The 15,000-nt window shown below is 45.8% G+C and overlaps 11 non-coding genes and 51 pseudogenes across 11 annotated transcripts; all 62 read left to right on the forward strand.

Moving 5' to 3' along the window:
• The window catches only part of LOC142154684 (5S ribosomal RNA), a 118-nt pseudogene extending 46 nt beyond the window's left edge, over positions 1-72 (forward strand).
• Positions 73-152: 80 nt separating this feature from the next.
• On the forward strand, positions 153-271 carry LOC142153690 (5S ribosomal RNA; annotated as a pseudogene).
• Positions 272-351: 80 nt separating this feature from the next.
• LOC142154285 (5S ribosomal RNA) lies at positions 352-470 on the forward strand (annotated as a pseudogene).
• A 240-nt stretch (positions 471-710) lies between these two features.
• LOC142153435 (5S ribosomal RNA) lies at positions 711-829 on the forward strand (annotated as a pseudogene).
• Positions 830-911: 82 nt separating this feature from the next.
• Positions 912-1,030, forward strand: LOC142154146 (5S ribosomal RNA; annotated as a pseudogene).
• Positions 1,031-1,111: 81 nt separating this feature from the next.
• Positions 1,112-1,229, forward strand: LOC142154251 (5S ribosomal RNA; annotated as a pseudogene).
• Positions 1,230-1,307: 78 nt separating this feature from the next.
• Positions 1,308-1,426, forward strand: LOC142155845 (5S ribosomal RNA). Its single transcript, XR_012691933.1, has one exon. It is a non-coding gene; the product is annotated as a 5S ribosomal RNA (ribosomal RNA).
• An 80-nt stretch (positions 1,427-1,506) lies between these two features.
• Positions 1,507-1,625, forward strand: LOC142154110 (5S ribosomal RNA; annotated as a pseudogene).
• An 81-nt stretch (positions 1,626-1,706) lies between these two features.
• On the forward strand, positions 1,707-1,825 carry LOC142154304 (5S ribosomal RNA; annotated as a pseudogene).
• An 81-nt stretch (positions 1,826-1,906) lies between these two features.
• LOC142155616 (5S ribosomal RNA) lies at positions 1,907-2,025 on the forward strand (annotated as a pseudogene).
• An 80-nt stretch (positions 2,026-2,105) lies between these two features.
• On the forward strand, positions 2,106-2,224 carry LOC142154568 (5S ribosomal RNA; annotated as a pseudogene).
• A 241-nt stretch (positions 2,225-2,465) lies between these two features.
• On the forward strand, positions 2,466-2,584 carry LOC142154083 (5S ribosomal RNA; annotated as a pseudogene).
• An 81-nt stretch (positions 2,585-2,665) lies between these two features.
• Positions 2,666-2,784, forward strand: LOC142153769 (5S ribosomal RNA; annotated as a pseudogene).
• An 82-nt stretch (positions 2,785-2,866) lies between these two features.
• Positions 2,867-2,985, forward strand: LOC142154428 (5S ribosomal RNA; annotated as a pseudogene).
• A 242-nt stretch (positions 2,986-3,227) lies between these two features.
• On the forward strand, positions 3,228-3,346 carry LOC142153388 (5S ribosomal RNA). Its single transcript, XR_012691522.1, has one exon. It is a non-coding gene; the product is annotated as a 5S ribosomal RNA (ribosomal RNA).
• An 81-nt stretch (positions 3,347-3,427) lies between these two features.
• Positions 3,428-3,546, forward strand: LOC142155348 (5S ribosomal RNA; annotated as a pseudogene).
• An 80-nt stretch (positions 3,547-3,626) lies between these two features.
• LOC142154106 (5S ribosomal RNA) lies at positions 3,627-3,746 on the forward strand (annotated as a pseudogene).
• Positions 3,747-4,035: 289 nt separating this feature from the next.
• Positions 4,036-4,155, forward strand: LOC142154932 (5S ribosomal RNA; annotated as a pseudogene).
• An 82-nt stretch (positions 4,156-4,237) lies between these two features.
• Positions 4,238-4,357, forward strand: LOC142154699 (5S ribosomal RNA; annotated as a pseudogene).
• Positions 4,358-4,438: 81 nt separating this feature from the next.
• Positions 4,439-4,557, forward strand: LOC142154979 (5S ribosomal RNA; annotated as a pseudogene).
• A 238-nt stretch (positions 4,558-4,795) lies between these two features.
• On the forward strand, positions 4,796-4,915 carry LOC142155157 (5S ribosomal RNA; annotated as a pseudogene).
• Positions 4,916-4,996: 81 nt separating this feature from the next.
• LOC142154267 (5S ribosomal RNA) lies at positions 4,997-5,115 on the forward strand (annotated as a pseudogene).
• A 282-nt stretch (positions 5,116-5,397) lies between these two features.
• On the forward strand, positions 5,398-5,516 carry LOC142156430 (5S ribosomal RNA). The gene has a single exon (XR_012692496.1). It is a non-coding gene; the product is annotated as a 5S ribosomal RNA (ribosomal RNA).
• A 282-nt stretch (positions 5,517-5,798) lies between these two features.
• On the forward strand, positions 5,799-5,917 carry LOC142154569 (5S ribosomal RNA; annotated as a pseudogene).
• An 81-nt stretch (positions 5,918-5,998) lies between these two features.
• Positions 5,999-6,117, forward strand: LOC142154259 (5S ribosomal RNA; annotated as a pseudogene).
• A 242-nt stretch (positions 6,118-6,359) lies between these two features.
• Positions 6,360-6,478, forward strand: LOC142153436 (5S ribosomal RNA; annotated as a pseudogene).
• An 82-nt stretch (positions 6,479-6,560) lies between these two features.
• LOC142154068 (5S ribosomal RNA) lies at positions 6,561-6,679 on the forward strand (annotated as a pseudogene).
• Positions 6,680-6,920: 241 nt separating this feature from the next.
• On the forward strand, positions 6,921-7,039 carry LOC142155690 (5S ribosomal RNA). Its single transcript, XR_012691800.1, has one exon. It is a non-coding gene; the product is annotated as a 5S ribosomal RNA (ribosomal RNA).
• An 82-nt stretch (positions 7,040-7,121) lies between these two features.
• LOC142154323 (5S ribosomal RNA) lies at positions 7,122-7,240 on the forward strand (annotated as a pseudogene).
• An 80-nt stretch (positions 7,241-7,320) lies between these two features.
• LOC142153506 (5S ribosomal RNA) lies at positions 7,321-7,439 on the forward strand (annotated as a pseudogene).
• An 81-nt stretch (positions 7,440-7,520) lies between these two features.
• On the forward strand, positions 7,521-7,639 carry LOC142155858 (5S ribosomal RNA). The gene has a single exon (XR_012691944.1). It is a non-coding gene; the product is annotated as a 5S ribosomal RNA (ribosomal RNA).
• A 79-nt stretch (positions 7,640-7,718) lies between these two features.
• LOC142153466 (5S ribosomal RNA) lies at positions 7,719-7,837 on the forward strand (annotated as a pseudogene).
• Positions 7,838-7,919: 82 nt separating this feature from the next.
• Positions 7,920-8,038, forward strand: LOC142153574 (5S ribosomal RNA; annotated as a pseudogene).
• Positions 8,039-8,120: 82 nt separating this feature from the next.
• On the forward strand, positions 8,121-8,239 carry LOC142155617 (5S ribosomal RNA; annotated as a pseudogene).
• An 82-nt stretch (positions 8,240-8,321) lies between these two features.
• LOC142154324 (5S ribosomal RNA) lies at positions 8,322-8,440 on the forward strand (annotated as a pseudogene).
• An 80-nt stretch (positions 8,441-8,520) lies between these two features.
• Positions 8,521-8,639, forward strand: LOC142153708 (5S ribosomal RNA; annotated as a pseudogene).
• An 81-nt stretch (positions 8,640-8,720) lies between these two features.
• Positions 8,721-8,839, forward strand: LOC142156339 (5S ribosomal RNA). The gene has a single exon (XR_012692406.1). It is a non-coding gene; the product is annotated as a 5S ribosomal RNA (ribosomal RNA).
• Positions 8,840-8,919: 80 nt separating this feature from the next.
• On the forward strand, positions 8,920-9,038 carry LOC142154118 (5S ribosomal RNA; annotated as a pseudogene).
• An 82-nt stretch (positions 9,039-9,120) lies between these two features.
• Positions 9,121-9,239, forward strand: LOC142153672 (5S ribosomal RNA; annotated as a pseudogene).
• An 81-nt stretch (positions 9,240-9,320) lies between these two features.
• Positions 9,321-9,439, forward strand: LOC142155619 (5S ribosomal RNA; annotated as a pseudogene).
• An 80-nt stretch (positions 9,440-9,519) lies between these two features.
• LOC142154862 (5S ribosomal RNA) lies at positions 9,520-9,638 on the forward strand (annotated as a pseudogene).
• Positions 9,639-9,878: 240 nt separating this feature from the next.
• LOC142155445 (5S ribosomal RNA) lies at positions 9,879-9,997 on the forward strand (annotated as a pseudogene).
• An 81-nt stretch (positions 9,998-10,078) lies between these two features.
• On the forward strand, positions 10,079-10,197 carry LOC142153686 (5S ribosomal RNA; annotated as a pseudogene).
• An 81-nt stretch (positions 10,198-10,278) lies between these two features.
• LOC142153879 (5S ribosomal RNA) lies at positions 10,279-10,397 on the forward strand (annotated as a pseudogene).
• Positions 10,398-10,479: 82 nt separating this feature from the next.
• Positions 10,480-10,598, forward strand: LOC142153502 (5S ribosomal RNA; annotated as a pseudogene).
• A 241-nt stretch (positions 10,599-10,839) lies between these two features.
• Positions 10,840-10,958, forward strand: LOC142154084 (5S ribosomal RNA; annotated as a pseudogene).
• Positions 10,959-11,039: 81 nt separating this feature from the next.
• LOC142153366 (5S ribosomal RNA) lies at positions 11,040-11,158 on the forward strand. The gene has a single exon (XR_012691500.1). It is a non-coding gene; the product is annotated as a 5S ribosomal RNA (ribosomal RNA).
• An 81-nt stretch (positions 11,159-11,239) lies between these two features.
• Positions 11,240-11,358, forward strand: LOC142154438 (5S ribosomal RNA; annotated as a pseudogene).
• Positions 11,359-11,440: 82 nt separating this feature from the next.
• LOC142154214 (5S ribosomal RNA) lies at positions 11,441-11,559 on the forward strand. The gene has a single exon (XR_012691612.1). It is a non-coding gene; the product is annotated as a 5S ribosomal RNA (ribosomal RNA).
• Positions 11,560-11,797: 238 nt separating this feature from the next.
• Positions 11,798-11,916, forward strand: LOC142154782 (5S ribosomal RNA; annotated as a pseudogene).
• Positions 11,917-11,996: 80 nt separating this feature from the next.
• LOC142154265 (5S ribosomal RNA) lies at positions 11,997-12,115 on the forward strand (annotated as a pseudogene).
• Positions 12,116-12,354: 239 nt separating this feature from the next.
• On the forward strand, positions 12,355-12,473 carry LOC142153846 (5S ribosomal RNA; annotated as a pseudogene).
• Positions 12,474-12,555: 82 nt separating this feature from the next.
• Positions 12,556-12,674, forward strand: LOC142153631 (5S ribosomal RNA). The gene has a single exon (XR_012691550.1). It is a non-coding gene; the product is annotated as a 5S ribosomal RNA (ribosomal RNA).
• Positions 12,675-12,755: 81 nt separating this feature from the next.
• Positions 12,756-12,874, forward strand: LOC142154441 (5S ribosomal RNA; annotated as a pseudogene).
• An 80-nt stretch (positions 12,875-12,954) lies between these two features.
• LOC142154042 (5S ribosomal RNA) lies at positions 12,955-13,073 on the forward strand (annotated as a pseudogene).
• Positions 13,074-13,155: 82 nt separating this feature from the next.
• LOC142153675 (5S ribosomal RNA) lies at positions 13,156-13,274 on the forward strand (annotated as a pseudogene).
• Positions 13,275-13,515: 241 nt separating this feature from the next.
• Positions 13,516-13,634, forward strand: LOC142153748 (5S ribosomal RNA; annotated as a pseudogene).
• An 81-nt stretch (positions 13,635-13,715) lies between these two features.
• LOC142156341 (5S ribosomal RNA) lies at positions 13,716-13,834 on the forward strand. Its single transcript, XR_012692408.1, has one exon. It is a non-coding gene; the product is annotated as a 5S ribosomal RNA (ribosomal RNA).
• An 81-nt stretch (positions 13,835-13,915) lies between these two features.
• LOC142154439 (5S ribosomal RNA) lies at positions 13,916-14,034 on the forward strand (annotated as a pseudogene).
• Positions 14,035-14,116: 82 nt separating this feature from the next.
• On the forward strand, positions 14,117-14,235 carry LOC142154226 (5S ribosomal RNA). Its single transcript, XR_012691614.1, has one exon. It is a non-coding gene; the product is annotated as a 5S ribosomal RNA (ribosomal RNA).
• A 238-nt stretch (positions 14,236-14,473) lies between these two features.
• LOC142154326 (5S ribosomal RNA) lies at positions 14,474-14,592 on the forward strand (annotated as a pseudogene).
• An 80-nt stretch (positions 14,593-14,672) lies between these two features.
• On the forward strand, positions 14,673-14,791 carry LOC142154266 (5S ribosomal RNA; annotated as a pseudogene).
• The last annotated feature ends 209 nt before the right edge of the window (positions 14,792-15,000 follow it).

Raw genomic sequence — 15,000 nt, forward strand, 5'->3', positions numbered from 1 at the left:
GGAAGCTAAGCAGGACTGGGCCTGGTTAGTACTTGATGGGAGACCACCTGGAAATACCAGATGCTGTAGGCTTTTTTTTTTCTCTCTTGTTCCGGCCTCCTTCAATGCTGGTTTTGAGATGTATAAGAGATGTAGGTCAATAGTAAACCAATACCTACAGCCACACCACCCTGAACGAGCCCAATCTCGTCTGATCTTGGAAGCTAAGCAGAGCCGGGCCTGGTTAGTACTTGGATGCGAGACCACCTGGGAATACCAGGTGCTGTAGGCCTTTTTTTTTCTCTTTTGATCCGGCTTCCTTCAATGCTGGTTTTCAGAAGTATAAGTGATGTAGGTCATTAGAAAACCAAATCCTACAGTCACAACACCCTGAACAAGCCCAATCTCATCTGATCTTGGAAGCTAAGCAGGGATGGGCCTGGTTAGTACTTGGATGGGAAACCACCTGGAAATACTAGGTGCTGTAGGCTTTTTGTTTTCTCTCTTGTTCCGGCCTCCTTCAATGCTGGTTTTGAGATGTATAAGAGATGTAGGTCAATAGAACACCAATACATACAGCCACACCACCCTGAACAAGCCCAATCTCGTCTGATCTTGAAAGCTAAGCAGGTCCGGGCCTGGTTAGTACTTTTTTTTTTCCTCTCTTGTTCTGGCTTCCTTCAATGCTGGTTTTAAAATGTATAAGTGATGTAGGTCATTAGAAAACCAATACCTACAGCCACACCACCCTGGACAAGCACAATCTCATCTGATCTTGGAAGCTAAGCAGGGCCAGGCCTGGTTAGTACTTGGATGGGAGACCACCTGGGAATACCAGGTGCTGTAGGCCTTTTTTTTTTTCTCTCTTGTTCCGGCTTCCTTCAATGCTTGTTTTTAGATGTATAAGAGATGTAAGTCAATAGGAACACAATACCTACAGCCACACCACCCTGAACAAGCCCAATCTCGTCTGATCTTGGAAGCTAAGCAGGACTGGGCCTGGTTAGTACTTGGGTGGGAGACCACCTGGAAATACCAGATGCTGTAGGCTTTTTTTTTTCTCTCTTGTTCCGGCCTCCTTCAATGCTGGTTTTGAGATGTATAAGAGATGTAGGTCAATAGGAAAACCAATACCTACAGCCACACCACCCTGAACAAGCCAATCTCATCTGATCTTGGAAGCTAAGCAGAGCCAGGCCTGGTTAGTACTTGGATGGGAGACCACCTGGGAATACCAGGTGCTGTAGGCCTTTTTTTCTTCTCTCTTGTTCCGGCTTCCTTCAATGAATGGTTTCTAGATGTATAAGAGATGTCAATAAAAAAACAATACCTACAGCCACACCACCCTGAACAAGCCTAATCTCATCTGATCTTGGAAGCTAAGCAGGGCTGGGCCTGGTTAGTACTTGGATGGGAGACCACCTGGAAATACCAGGTGCTGTAGGCTTTTTTTTTTCTCTCTTGTTCCTGCCTCCTTCAATGCTGGTTTTGAGATGTATAAGAGATGTAGGTCAATAGGATACCAATACCTACAGCCACACCACCCTGAACAAGCCAAATCTCGTCTGATCTTGGAAGCTAAGCAGAGCCGGGCCTGGTTAGTACTTGGATGGAAGACCACCTGGGAATGCCAGGTGCTGTAGGCCTTTTTTTCTTCTCTCTTGTTCCGGCTTCCTTCAATGCTGGTTTCTAGATGTATAAGAGATGTAGGTCAATATGAAAACAATACCTACAGCCACACCACCCTGAACAAGCCTAATCTCATCTGATCTTGAAAGCTAAGCAGGGCCATGCCTGGTTAGTACTTGGATGGGAGACCACCTGGGAATACCAGGTGCTGTAGGCCTTTTTTTTTTCTCTCTTGTTCTGGCTTCCGTCAATGCTGGTGTTGAGATGTATAAGAGATGTAGGTCAATAGGAAACTAATACCTACAGCCACTCCACCTTGAACAAGCACAATCTCGTCTGATCTTGAAAGATAAGCCGCGCCAGGCCTAGTTAGTACATGGATGGGAGACCACCTGGGAATACCAGGTGCTGTAGGCCTTTTTTTTTCTCTTTTGATCCGGCTTCCTGCAATGCTGGTTTTCAGATGTATAAGTGATGTAGGTCATTAGGAAACCAAATCCTACAGCCACAACACCCTGAACAAGCCCAATCTCGTCTGATCTTGGAAGCTAAGCAGAGCCGGGCCTGGTTAGTACTTGGATGCGAGACCACCTGGGAATACCAGGTGCTGTAGGCATTTTTTTTTTCTCTCTTGTTCCAACTTCCTTCAATGCTGGTTTTGAGATGTATAAGAGATGTAGGTCAATAAGGAACCAATATCTACAGCCACACCACCCTGAACAAGCCCAATCTCATCTGATCTTGAAAGCTAAGCAGGTCCGGGCCTGGTTAGTAATTTTTTATTTTCTCTCTTGTTCAGGCTTCCTTCAATGCTGGTTTTGAGATGTATAAGTGATGTAGGTCATTAGGAAACCAATACCTACAGCCACACCACCCTGAACAAGCCCAATCTCATCTGATCTTGGAAGCTAAGCAGGGCCAGGCCTAGTTAGTAATTGGATGGGAGACCACCTGGGAATACCAGGTGCTGTAGGCTTTTTTTTTTTCTCTCTTGTTTCGGCTTACTTCATGGCGGGATTTTAGATGTATAAGAGATGTAGGTCAATTGGAAAACAATACCTACAGCTGCACCACCCTGAACAAGCCCAATCTCGTCTGATCTTGAAAGCTAAGCAGGGACGGGCCTGGTTAGTACTTGGATGGGAGACCACCTGGGAATGCCAGGTGCTGTAGGCCTTTTTTTTTTTCTCTCTTGTTCCGGCTTCCTTCAATGCTGGTTTTTAGATGTATAAGAGATGTAGGTCAATAGGAAACCAATAACTACAGCCACACCACCCTGAACAAGCCCAATCTCGTCTGATCTTGGAACCTAAGCAGAGCCGGGCCTGGTTAGTACTTGGATGCGAGACCACCTGGGAATACCAGGTGCTGTAGGCACTTTTTTTTTTCTCTCTTGTTCCGGCCTCCTTCAATGCTGGTTTTGAGATGTATAAGAGATGTAGGTCAATAGGAAACCAATACCTACAGCCACACCACCCTGAACAAGCCCAATCTTGTCTGATCTTGAAAGCTAAGCAGGTCCGGCCCTGGTTAGTACTTTTTTTTTTCCTCTCTTGTTCTGGCTTCCTTCAATGCTGGTTTTAAAATGTATAAGTGATGTAGGTCATTAGAAAACCAATACCTACAGCCACACCACCCTGGACAAGCCTAATCTCATCTGATCTTGGAAGCTAAGCAGGGCTGGGCCTGGTTAGTACTTGGATGCGAGACCACCTGGGAATACCAGGTGCTGTAGGCTTTTTTTTTTTCTCTCTTGTTCCGGCTTCCTTCAATGCTGGTTTTGAGATTTATAAGGGATGTAGGTCATTAGGAAAACAATATCTACAGCCACTCCAACCTGAACAAGCAGAATCTCATCTGATCTTGGAAGCTAAGCAGGGCTGGGCCTGGTTAGTACTTGGATGGGAGACAACCTGGAAATACCAGGTGCTGTAGGCTTTTTTTTTTCTCTCTTGTTCCTGCCTCCTTCAATGCTGGTTTTGAGATGTATAAGAGATGTAGGTCAATATGAAAACAATATCTACAGCCACACCACCCTGAACAAGCCTAATCTCATCTGATCTTGGAAGTCTAAGCAGGGCCAGGCCTGGTTAGTACTTGGATGGGAGACCACCTGGGAATACCAGGTGCTGTAGGCTTTTTTTTTTTCTCTCTTGTTCTGGCTTCCTTCAATGCTGTGTTGAGATGTATAAGAGATGTAGGTAAATAGGAAACTAATACCTACAGCCACTCCACCTTGAACAAGCACAATCTCGTCTGATCTGAAAGATAAGCCGCGCCAGGCCTAGTTAGTACATGGATGTCAGAACACCTTGGGAACACCTGGGAATACCAGGTGCTGTAGGCCTTTTTTTTTCTCTTTTGATCCGGCTTCCTGCAATGCTGGTTTTCAGATGTATAAGTGATGTAGGTCATTAGGAAACCAAATCCTACAGCCACAACACCCTGAACAAGCCCAATCTCGTCTTGATCTTGGAAGCTAAGCAGAGCCGGGCTTGGTTAGTACTTGGATGCGAGACCACCTGGGAATACCAGGTGCTGTAGGCATTTTTTTTTTTCTCTCTTGTTCCGACTTCCTTCAATGCTGGTTTTTAGATGTATAAGAGATGTAGGTCAAGAGGAAACCAATACATACAGCCACACCACCCCTGAACAAGCCCAATCTCGTCTGATCTTGGAAGCTAAGCAGAGTCGGGCCTGGTTAGTACTTGGATGCGAGACCACCTGGGAATACCAGGTGCTGTAGGCCCTTTTTTTTTCTCTCTTGTTCCGACTTCCTTCAATGCTGGTTTTGAGATGTAAAAGAGATGTAGGTCAATAGGAAACCAATACCTACAGCCACACCACCCTGAACAAGCCCAATCTCATCTGATCTTGGAAGCTAAGCAGGCTTGGCCTGGTTAGTACTTGGATGGGGAGACCACCTGGAAATACCAGGTGCTGTAGGCTTTTTGTTTTCTCTCTTGTTCCGGCCTCCTTCAATGCTGGTTTTGAGATGTATAAGAGATGTAGGTCAATAGGACACCAATACATACAGCCACACCACCCTGAACAAGCCCAATCTCGTCTGATCTTGGAAGCTAAGCAGAGCCGGGCCTGGTTAGTACTTTTTTTTTCCTCTCTTGTTCTGGCTTCCTTCAATGCTGGTTTTAAAATGTATAAGTGATGTAGGTGATTAGAAAACCATACCTACAGCCACACCACCCTGGACAAGCACAATCTCATCTGGTCTTGGAAGCCTAAGCAGGGCCAGGCCTGGTTAGTACTTGGATGGAAGACCACCTCGGAATACCAGGTGCTGTAGGCCTTTTTTTTTTTCTCTCTTGTTCCGGCTTCCTTTAATGCTTGTTTTTAGATGTATAAGAGATGAAGTCAATAGGAAAACAATACCTATAGCCACACCACCCTGAACAAGCCCAATCTCGTCTGATCTTGGAAGCTAAGCAGGACTGGGCCTGGTTAGTACTTGGATGGGAGACCACCTGGAAATACCAGATGCTGTAGGCTTTTTTTTTTCTCTCTTGTTCCGGCCTCCTTCAATGCTGGTTTTGAGATGTATAAGAGATGTAGGTCAATAGGAAACCAAATACCTACAGCCACACCAACCCTGAACAAGCCAATCTCGTCTGATCTTGGAAGCTAAGCAGAGCCGGCCTGGTTAGTACTTGGATGGATGACCACCTGGGAATGCCAGGTGCTGTAAGGGCCTTTCTTTCTTCTCTCTTGTTCCGGCTTCCTTCAATGCTGGTTTCTAGATGTATAAGAGATGTAGGTCAATATGAAAACAATACCTACAGCCACACCACCCTGAACAAGCCTAATCTCATCTGATCTTGGAAACTAAGCAGGGCCAGGCCTGGTTAGTACTTGGATGGGAGACCACCTGGGAATACCAGGTGCTGTAGGCCTTTTTTTTTTCTCTCTTGTTCTGGCTTCCTTCAATGCTGGTGTTGAGATGTATAAGGGATGTAGGTCAATAGGAAACTAATACCCTACAGCCACTCCACCTTGAACAAGCACAATCTCGTCTGATCTTGAAAGATAAGCCGCGCCAGGCCTAGTTAGTACATGGATGGGAGAACACCTGGGAATACCAGGTGCTGTAGGCCTTTTTTTTTTCTCTTTTGATCCGGCTTCCTGCAATGCTGGTTTTCAGATGTATAAGTGATGTAGGTCATTAGGAAACCAAATCCTACAGCCACAACACCCTGAACAAGCCCAATCTCGTCTGATCTTGGAAGCTAAGCAGAGCCGGGCCTGGTTAGTACTTGGATGCGAGACCACCTGGGAATACCAGGTGCTGTAGGCATTTTTTTTTTCTCTCTTGTTCCGACTTCCTTCAATGCTGGTTTTTAGATGTATAAGAGATGTAGGTCAATAGGAAACCAATACCTACAGCCACACCACCCTGAACAAGCCCAATCTCGTCTGATCTTGGAAGCTAAGCAGAGCGGGGCCTGGTTAGTACTTGGATGCAAGACCACCTGGGAATACCAGGTGCTGTAGGCCCTTTTTTTTTTTCTCTCTTGTTCCGACTTCCTTCAATGCTGGTTTTGAGATGTAAAAGAGATGTAGGTCAATAGGAAACCAATACCTACAGCCACACCACCCTGAACAAGCCCAATCTCATCTGATCTTGGAAGCTAAGCAGAGCCGGGCCTGGTTAGTACTTTTTTTTTCCTCTCTTGTTCTGGCTTCCTTCAATGCTGGTTTTAAAATGTATAAGTGATGTAGGTGATTAGAAAACCAATACCTACAGCCACACCACCCTGGACAAGCACAATCTCATCTGATCTTGGAAGCTAAGCAGGGCCAGGCCTGGTTAGTACTTGGATGGGAGACCACCTGGGAATACCAGGTGCTGTAGGCCTTTTTTTTTTTCTCTCTTGTTCCGGCTTCCTTCAATGCTTGTTTTTAGATGTATAAGAGATGTAAGTCAATAGGAAAACAATACCTACAGCCACACCACCCTGAACAAGCCCAATCTCGTCTGATCTTGGAAGCTAAGCAGGACTGGGCCTGGTTAGTACTTGGATGGGAGACCACCTGGAAATACCAGATGCTGTAGGCTCTTTTTTTTTCTCTCTTGTTCCGGCCTCCTTCAATGCTGGTTTTGAGATGTATAAGAGATGTAGGTCAATAGTAAACCAATACCTACAGCCACACCACCCTGAACGAGCCCAATCTCGTCTGATCTTGAAAGCTAAGCAGGTCCGGGCCTGGTTAGTACTTTTTTTTTCTCTCTCTTGTTTTGGCTTCCTTCAGTGCTGGTATTAAAATGTATAAGTGATGTAGGTCATTAGGAAACCAATACCTACAGCCACAACACCCTGGACAAGCCCAATCTCATCTGATCTTGGAAGCTAAGCAGGGCCGGGCCTGGTTAGTACTTGGATGGGAGACCACCTGGGAATACCAGGTGCTGTAGGCCTTTTTTTTTTTCTCTCTTGTTCCGGCTTCCTTCAATGCTTGTTTTTTGATGTATAAGAGATGTAGGTCAATAGGAAAATGATACTTACAGCCACACCACCCTGAGCAAGCCCAACCTCGTCTGATCTTGGAAGCTAAGCAGGGCTGGGCCTGGTTAGTACTTGGATGGGAGACCACCTCGAAATACCAGGTGCTGTAGGCTTTTTTTTTTCTCTCTTGTTCCGGCCTCCTTCAATGCTGGTTTTGAGATGTATAAGAGATGTAGGTCAATAGGAAACCAATACCTACAGCCACACCACCCTGAACAAGCCCAATCTCGTCTGATCTTGGAAGCTAAGCAGAGCCAGGCCTGGTTAGTACTTGGATGGGAGACCACCTGGGAATACCAGGTGCTGTAGGCCTTTTTTTCTTCTCTCTTGTTCCGGCTTCCTTCAATGCTGGTTTCTAGATGTATTAGAGATGTAGGTCAATAGAAAAACAATACCTACAGCCACACCACCCTGAACAAGCCTAATCTCATCTGATCTTGGAAGCTAAGCAGGGCTGGGCCTGGTTAGTACTTGGATGGGAGACCACCTGGAAATACCAGGTGCTGTAGGCTTTTTTTTTCTCTCTTGTTCCTGCCTCCTTCAATGCTGGTTTTGAGATGTATAAGAGATGTAGGTCAATAGGATACCAATACCTACAGCCACACCACCCTGAACAAGCCCAATCTCGTCTGATCTTGGAAGCTAAGCAGAGCCGGGCCAGGTTAGTACTTGGATGGAAGACCACCTGGGAATGCCAGGTGCTGTAGGCCTTTTTTTTCTTCTCTCTTGTTCCCGCTTCCTTCAATGCTGGTTTCTAGATGTATAAGAGATGTAGGTCAATATGAAAACAATACCTACAGCCACACCACCCTGAACAAGCCTAATCTCATCTGATCTTGAAAGCTAAGCAGGGCCAGGCCTGGTTAGTACTTGGATGGGAGACCACCTGGGAATACCAGGTGCTGTAGGCCTTTTTTTTTTTCTCTCTTGTTCTGGCTTCCTTCAATGCTGGTGTTGAGATGTATAAGAGATGTAGGTCAATAGGAAACTAATACCTACAGCCACTCCACCTTGAACAAGCACAATCTCGTCTGATCTTGAAAGATAAGCCGCGCCAGGCCTAGTTAGTACATGGATGGGAGACCACCTGGGAATACCAGGTGCTGTAGGCCTTTTTTTTTTTCTCTCTTGTTCCGGCTTCCTTCAATGCTTGTTTTTTGATGTATAAGAGATGTAGGTCAATAGGAAAACAATACTTACAGCCACACCACCCTGAGCAAGCCCAACCTCGTCTGATCTTGGAAGCTAAGCAGGGCTGGGCCTGGTTAGTACTTGGATGGGAGACCACCTCGAAATACCAGGTGCTGTAGGCTTTTTTTTTTCTCTCTTGTTCCGGCCTCCTTCAATGCTGGTTTTGAGATGTATAAGAGATGTAGGTCAATAGGAAACCAATACCTATAGCCACACCACCCTGAACAAGCCCAATCTCGTCTGATCTTGGAAGCTAAGCAGAGCCAGGCCTGGTTAGTACTTGGATGGGAGACCACCTGGGAATACCAGGTGCTGTAGGCCTTTTTTTCTTCTCTCTTGTTCCGGCTTCCTTCAATGCTGGTTTCTAGATGTATTAGAGATGTAGGTCAATAGAAAAACAATACCTACAGCCACACCACCCTGAACAAGCCTAATCTCATCTGATCTTGGAAGCTAAGCAGGGCTGGGCCTGGTTAGTACTTGGATGGGAGACCACCTGGAAATACCAGGTGCTGTAGGGTTTTTTTTTTCTCTCTTGTTCCTGCCTCCTTCAATGCTGGTTTTGAGATGTATAAGAGATGTAGGTCAATAGGATACCAATACCTACAGCCACACCACCCTGAACAAGCCCAATCTCGTCTGATCTTGGAAGCTAAGCAGAGCCAGGCCTGGTTAGTACTTGGATGGAAGACCACCTGGGAATGCCAGGTGCTGTAGGCCTTTTTTTTCTTCTCTCTTGTTCCCGCTTCCTTCAATGCTGGTTTCTAGATGTATAAGAGATGTAGGTCAATATGAAAACAATACCTACAGCCACACCACCCTGAACAAGCCTAATCTCATCTGATCTTGAAAGCTAAGCAGGGCCAGGCCCGGTTAGTACTTGGATGGGAGACCACCTGGGAATACCAGGTGCTGTAGGCCTTTTTTTTTTCTCTCTTGTTCTGGCTTCCTTCAATGCTGGTGTTGAGATGTATAAGAGATGTAGGTCAATAGGAAACTAATACCTACAGCCACTCCACCTTGAACAAGCACAATCTCGTCTGATCTTGAAAGATAAGCCGCGCCAGGCCTAGTTAGTACATGGATGGGAGACCACCTGGGAATACCAGGTGCTGTAGGCCTTTTTTTTTCTCTTTTGATCCGGCTTCCTGCAATGCTGGTTTTCAGATGTATAAGTGATGTAGGTCATTAGGAAACCAAATCCTACAGCCACAACACCCTGAACAAGCCCAATCTCATCTGATCTTGGAAGCTAAGCAGAGCCGGGCCTGGTTAATACTTGGATGCGAGACCACCTGGGAATACCAGGTGCTGTAGGCATTTTTTTTTCTCTCTTGTTCCGACTTCCTTCAATGCTGGTTTTGAGATGTATAAGAGATGTAGGTCAATAAGGAACCAATATCTACAGCCACACCACCCTGAACAAGCCCAATCTCGTCTGATCTTGAAAGCTAAGCAGGTCCGGGCCTGGTTAGTAATTTTTTATTTTCTCTCTTGTTCAGGCTTCCTTCAATGCTGGTTTTGAGATGTATAAGTGATGTAGGTCATTAGGAAACCAATACCTACAGCCACACCACCCTGAACAAGCCCAATCTCATCTGATCTTGGAAGCTAAGCAGTTCCAGGACTAGTTAGTAATTGGATGGGAGACCACCTGGGAATACCAGGTGCTGTAGGCTTTTTTTTTTTCTCTCTTGTTTCGGCTTCCTTCATGGCGGGTTTTTAGATGTATAAGAGATGTAGGTCAATTGGAAAACAATACCTACAGCTGCACCACCCTGAACAAGCCCAATCTTGTCTGATCTTGGAAGCTAAGCAGGGACGGGCCTGGTTAGTACTTGGATGGGAGACCACCTGGGAATACCAGGTGCTGTAGGCCTTTTTTTTTTCTCTCTTGTTCCGGCTTCCTTCAATGCTGGTTTTTAGATGTATAAGAGATGTAGGTCAATAGGAAACCAATACCTACAGCCACACCACCCTGAACAAGCCCAATCTCATCTGATCTTGGAAGCTAAGCAGAGCCGGGCCCGGTTAGTACTTGGATGCGAGACCACCTGGGAATACCAGGTGCTGTAGGCACTTTTTTTTTTCTCTCTTGTTCCGACTTCCTTTAATGCTGGTTTTGAGATGTAAAAGAGATGTAGGTCAATAGGAAACCAATACCTACAGCCACACCACCCTGAACAAGCCCAATCTCATCTGAACTTGGAAGCTAAGCAGGGCTGGGCCTGGTTAATACTTGGATGCGAGACCACCTGGGAATACCAGGTGCTGTAGGCATTTTTTTTTTCTCTCTTGTTCCGACTTCCTTCAATGCTGGTTTTGAGATGTATAAGAGATGTAGGTCAATAAGGAACCAATATCTACAGCCACACCACCCTGAACAAGCCCAATCTCGTCTGATCTTGAAAGCTAAGCAGGTCCGGGCCTGGTTAGTAATTTTTTATTTTCTCTCTTGTTCAGGCTTCCTTCAATGCTGGTTTTGAGATGTATAAGTGATGTAGGTCATTAGAAAACCAATACCTACAGCCACACCACCCTGAACAAGCCCAATCTCATCTGATCTTGGAAGCTAAGCAGGGCCAGGCCTAGTTAGTAATTGGATGGGAGACCACCTGGGAATACCAGGTGCTGTAGGCTTTTTTTTTTTCTCTCTTGTTTCGGCTTCCTTCATGGCGGGTTTTTAGATGTATAAGAGATGTAGGTCAATTGGAAAACAATACCTATAGCTGCACCACCCTGAACAAGCCCAATCTCGTCTGATCTTGGAAGCTAAGCAGGGACGGGCCTGGTTAGTACTTGGATGGGAGACCACCTGGGAATACCAGGTGCTGTAGGCCTTTTTTTTTTCTCTCTTGTTCCGGCTTCCTTCAATGCTGGTTTTTAGATGTATAAGAGATGTAGGTCAATAGGAAACCAATACCTACAGCCACACCACCCTGAACAAGCCCAATCTCGTCTGATCTTGGAAGCTAAGCAGAGCCGGGCCTGGTTAGTACTTGGATGCGAGACCACCTGGGAATACCAGGTGCAGTAGGCACTTTTTTTTTTCTCTCTTGTTCCGACTTCCTTTAATGCTGGTTTTGAGATGTAAAAGAGATGTAGGTCAATAGGAAACCAATACCTACAGCCACACCACCCTGAACAAGCCCAATCTCATCTGATCTTGGAAGCTAAGCAGGGCTGGGCCTGGTTAGTACTTGGATGGGAGACCACCTGGAAATACCAGGTGCTGTAGGCTTTTTGTTTTCTCTCTTGTTCCGGCCTCCTTCAATGCTGGTTTTGAGATGTATAAGAGATGTAGGTCAATAGGAAACCAATACCTACAGCCACACCACCCTGAACAAGCCCAATCTCGTCTGATCTTGAAGCTAAGCAGGTCCGGGCCTGGTTAGTACTTTTTTTTTCCTCTCTTGTTCTGGCTTCCTTCAATGCTGGTTTTAAAATGTATAAGTGATGTAGGTCATTAGAAAACCAATACCTACAGCCACACCACCCTGGACAAGCACAATCTCATCTGATCTTGGAAGCTAAGCAGGGCCAGGCCTGGTTAGTACTTGGATGGGAGACCACCTGATAATACCAGGTGATGTAGGCTTTTTTTTTTCTCTCTTGTTCCGGCTTCCTTCAATGTTGGTTTTGAGATGTATAAGAGATGTAGGTCAATAACAAACAAATACCTACAGCCACACTAACCTGAACAAGCCCAATCTCGTCTGCTCTTGGAAGCTAAGCAGGGCTGGGCCTGGTTAGTACTTGGATGGGAGACCACCTGGAAATACCAGGTGCTGTAGGCTTTTTTTTTTCTCTCTTGTTCCGGCCTCCTTCAATGCTGGTTTTCAGATGTATAAGAGATGTAGGTCAATAGGAAACCAATACCTACAGCCACACCACCCTGAACAAGCCCAATCTCGTCTGATCTTGAAAGCTAAGCAGGTCCAGGCCTGGTTAGTACTTTTTTTTTTCTCTCTTGTTCTGGCTTCCTTCAATGCTGGTTTTAAAATGTATAAGTGATGTAGGTCATTAGGAAACCAATACCTACAGCCACACCACCCTGGACAAGCCCAATCTCGTCTGATCTTGGAAGCTAAGCAGCGCCGGGCCTGGTTAGTACTTTGATGGGAGACCACCTGGGAATACCAGGTGATGTAGGGCTTTTTTTTTTTCTCTTTTGTTCCGGCTTCCTTCAATGCTTGTTTTTAGATGTATAAGAGATGTAGGTCAATAGAAAAACAATACCTACAGCCACACCACCCTGAACAAGCCCAATCTCATCTGATCTTGGAAGCTAAGCAGGGCTGGGCCTGGTTAGTACTTGGATGGGAGACCACCTGGGAATACCAGGTGCTGTAGGCCTTTTTTTCTTCTCTCTTGTTCCGGCTTCCTTCAATGCTGGTTTCTAGATGTATAAGAGATGTAGGTCAATAGGAAAACAATACCTACAGCCACACAACCCTGAACAAGCCCAATCTCATCTGATCTTGGAAGCTAAGCAGGGCCGGGCCTGGTTAGTACTTCGGTGGGAGACCACCTGGAAATACCAGATGCTGTAGGCTTTTTTTTTTCTCTCTTGTTCCGGCCTCCTTCAATGCTGGTTTTGAGATGTATAAGAGATGTAGGTCAATAGGAAACCAATACCTACAGCCACACCACCCTGAACAAGCCCAATCTCGTCTGATCTTGGAAGCTAAGCAGAGCCGGGCCCGGTTAGTACTTGGATGCGAGACCACCTGGGAATACCAGGTGCTGTAGGCACTTTTTTTTTTCTCTCTTGTTCCGACTTCCTTTAATGCTGGTTTTGAGATGTAAAAGAGATGTAGGTCAATAGGAAACCAATACCTACAGCCACACCACCCTGAACAAGCCCAATCTCATCTGATCTTGGAAGCTAAGCAGGGCTGGGCCTGGTTAATACTTGGATGCGAGACCACCTGGGAATACCAGGTGCTGTAGGCATTTTTTTTTTCTCTCTTGTTCCGACTTCCTTCAATGCTGGTTTTGAGATGTATAAGAGATGTAGGTCAATAAGGAACCAATATCTACAGCCACACCACCCTGAACAAGCCCAATCTCGTCTGATCTTGAAAGCTAAGCAGGTCCGGGCCTGGTTAGTAATTTTTTATTTTCTCTCTTGTTCAGGCTTCCTTCAATGCTAGTTTTGAGATGTATAAGTGATGTAGGTCATTAGGAAACCAATACCTACAGCCATACCACCCTGAACAAGCCCAATCTCATCTGATCTTGGAAGCTAAGCAGGGCCAGGCCTAGTTAGTAATTGGATGGGAGACCACCTGGGAATACCAGGTGCTGTAGGCTTTTTTTTTTTCTCTCTTGTTTCGGCTTCCTTCATGGCGGGTTTTTAGATGTATAAGAGATGTAGGTCAATTGGAAAACAATACCTACAGCTGCACCACCCTGAACAAGCCCAATCTCGTCTGATCTTGGAAGCTAAGCAGGGACGGGCCTGGTTAGTACTTGGATGGGAGACCACCTGGGAATACCAGGTGCTGTAGGCCTTTTTTTTTTCTCTCTTGTTCCGGCTTCCTTCAATGCTGGTTTTTAGATGTATAAGAGATGTAGGTCAATAGGAAACCAATACCTACAGCCACACCACCCTGAACAAGCCCAATCTCGTCTGATCTTGGAAGCTAAGCAGAGCCGGGCCTGGTTAGTACTTGGATGCGAGACCACCTGGGAATACCAGGTGCAGTAGGCACTTTTTTTTTTCTCTCTTGTTCCGACTTCCTTTAATGCTGGTTTTGAGATGTAAAAGAGATGTAGGTCAATAGGAAACCAATACCTACAGCCACACCACCCTGAACAAGCCCAATCTCATCTGATCTTGGAAGCTAAGCAGGGCTGGGCCTGGTTAGTACTTGGATGGGAGACCACCTGGAAATACCAGGTGCTGTAGGCTTTTTGTTTTCTCTCTTGTTCCGGCCTCCTTCAATGCTGGTTTTGAGATGTATAAGAGATGTAGGTCAATAGGAAACCAATACCTACAGCCACACCACCCTGAACAAGCCCAATCTCGTCTGATCTTGAAGCTAAGCAGGTCCGGGCCTGGTTAGTACTTTTTTTTTCCTCTCTTGTTCTGGCTTCCTTCAATGCTGGTTTTAAAATGTATAAGTGATGTAGGTCATTAGAAAACCAATACCTACAGCCACACCACCCTGGACAAGCACAATCTCATCTGATCTTGGAAGCTAAGCAGGGCCAGGCCTGGTTAGTACTTGGATGGGAGACCACCTGATAATACCAGGTGCTGTAGGCTTTTTTTTTTCTCTCTTGTTCCGGCTTCCTTCAATGTTGGTTTTGAGATGTATAAGAGATGTAGGTCAATAACAAACAAATACCTACAGCCACACTAACCTGAACAAGCCCAATCTCGTCTGCTCTTGGAAGCTAAGCAGGGCTGGGCCTGGTTAGTACTTGGATGGGAGACCACCTGGAAATACCAGGTGCTGTAGGCTTTTTTTTTTCTCTCTTGTTCCGGCCTCCTTCAATGCTGGTTTTCAGATGTATAAGAGATGTAGGTCAATAGGAAACCAATACCTACAGCCACACCACCCTGAACAAGCCCAATCTCGTCTGATCTTGAAAGCTAAGCAGGTCCAGGCCTGGTTAGTACTTTTTTTTTTCTCTCTTGTTCTGGCTTCCTTCAATGCTGGTTTTAAAATGT

Source organism: Mixophyes fleayi, chromosome 4 (genome assembly GCF_038048845.1).
Source record: "Mixophyes fleayi isolate aMixFle1 chromosome 4, aMixFle1.hap1, whole genome shotgun sequence".
NCBI lineage: Eukaryota > Metazoa > Chordata > Amphibia > Anura > Limnodynastidae > Mixophyes > Mixophyes fleayi.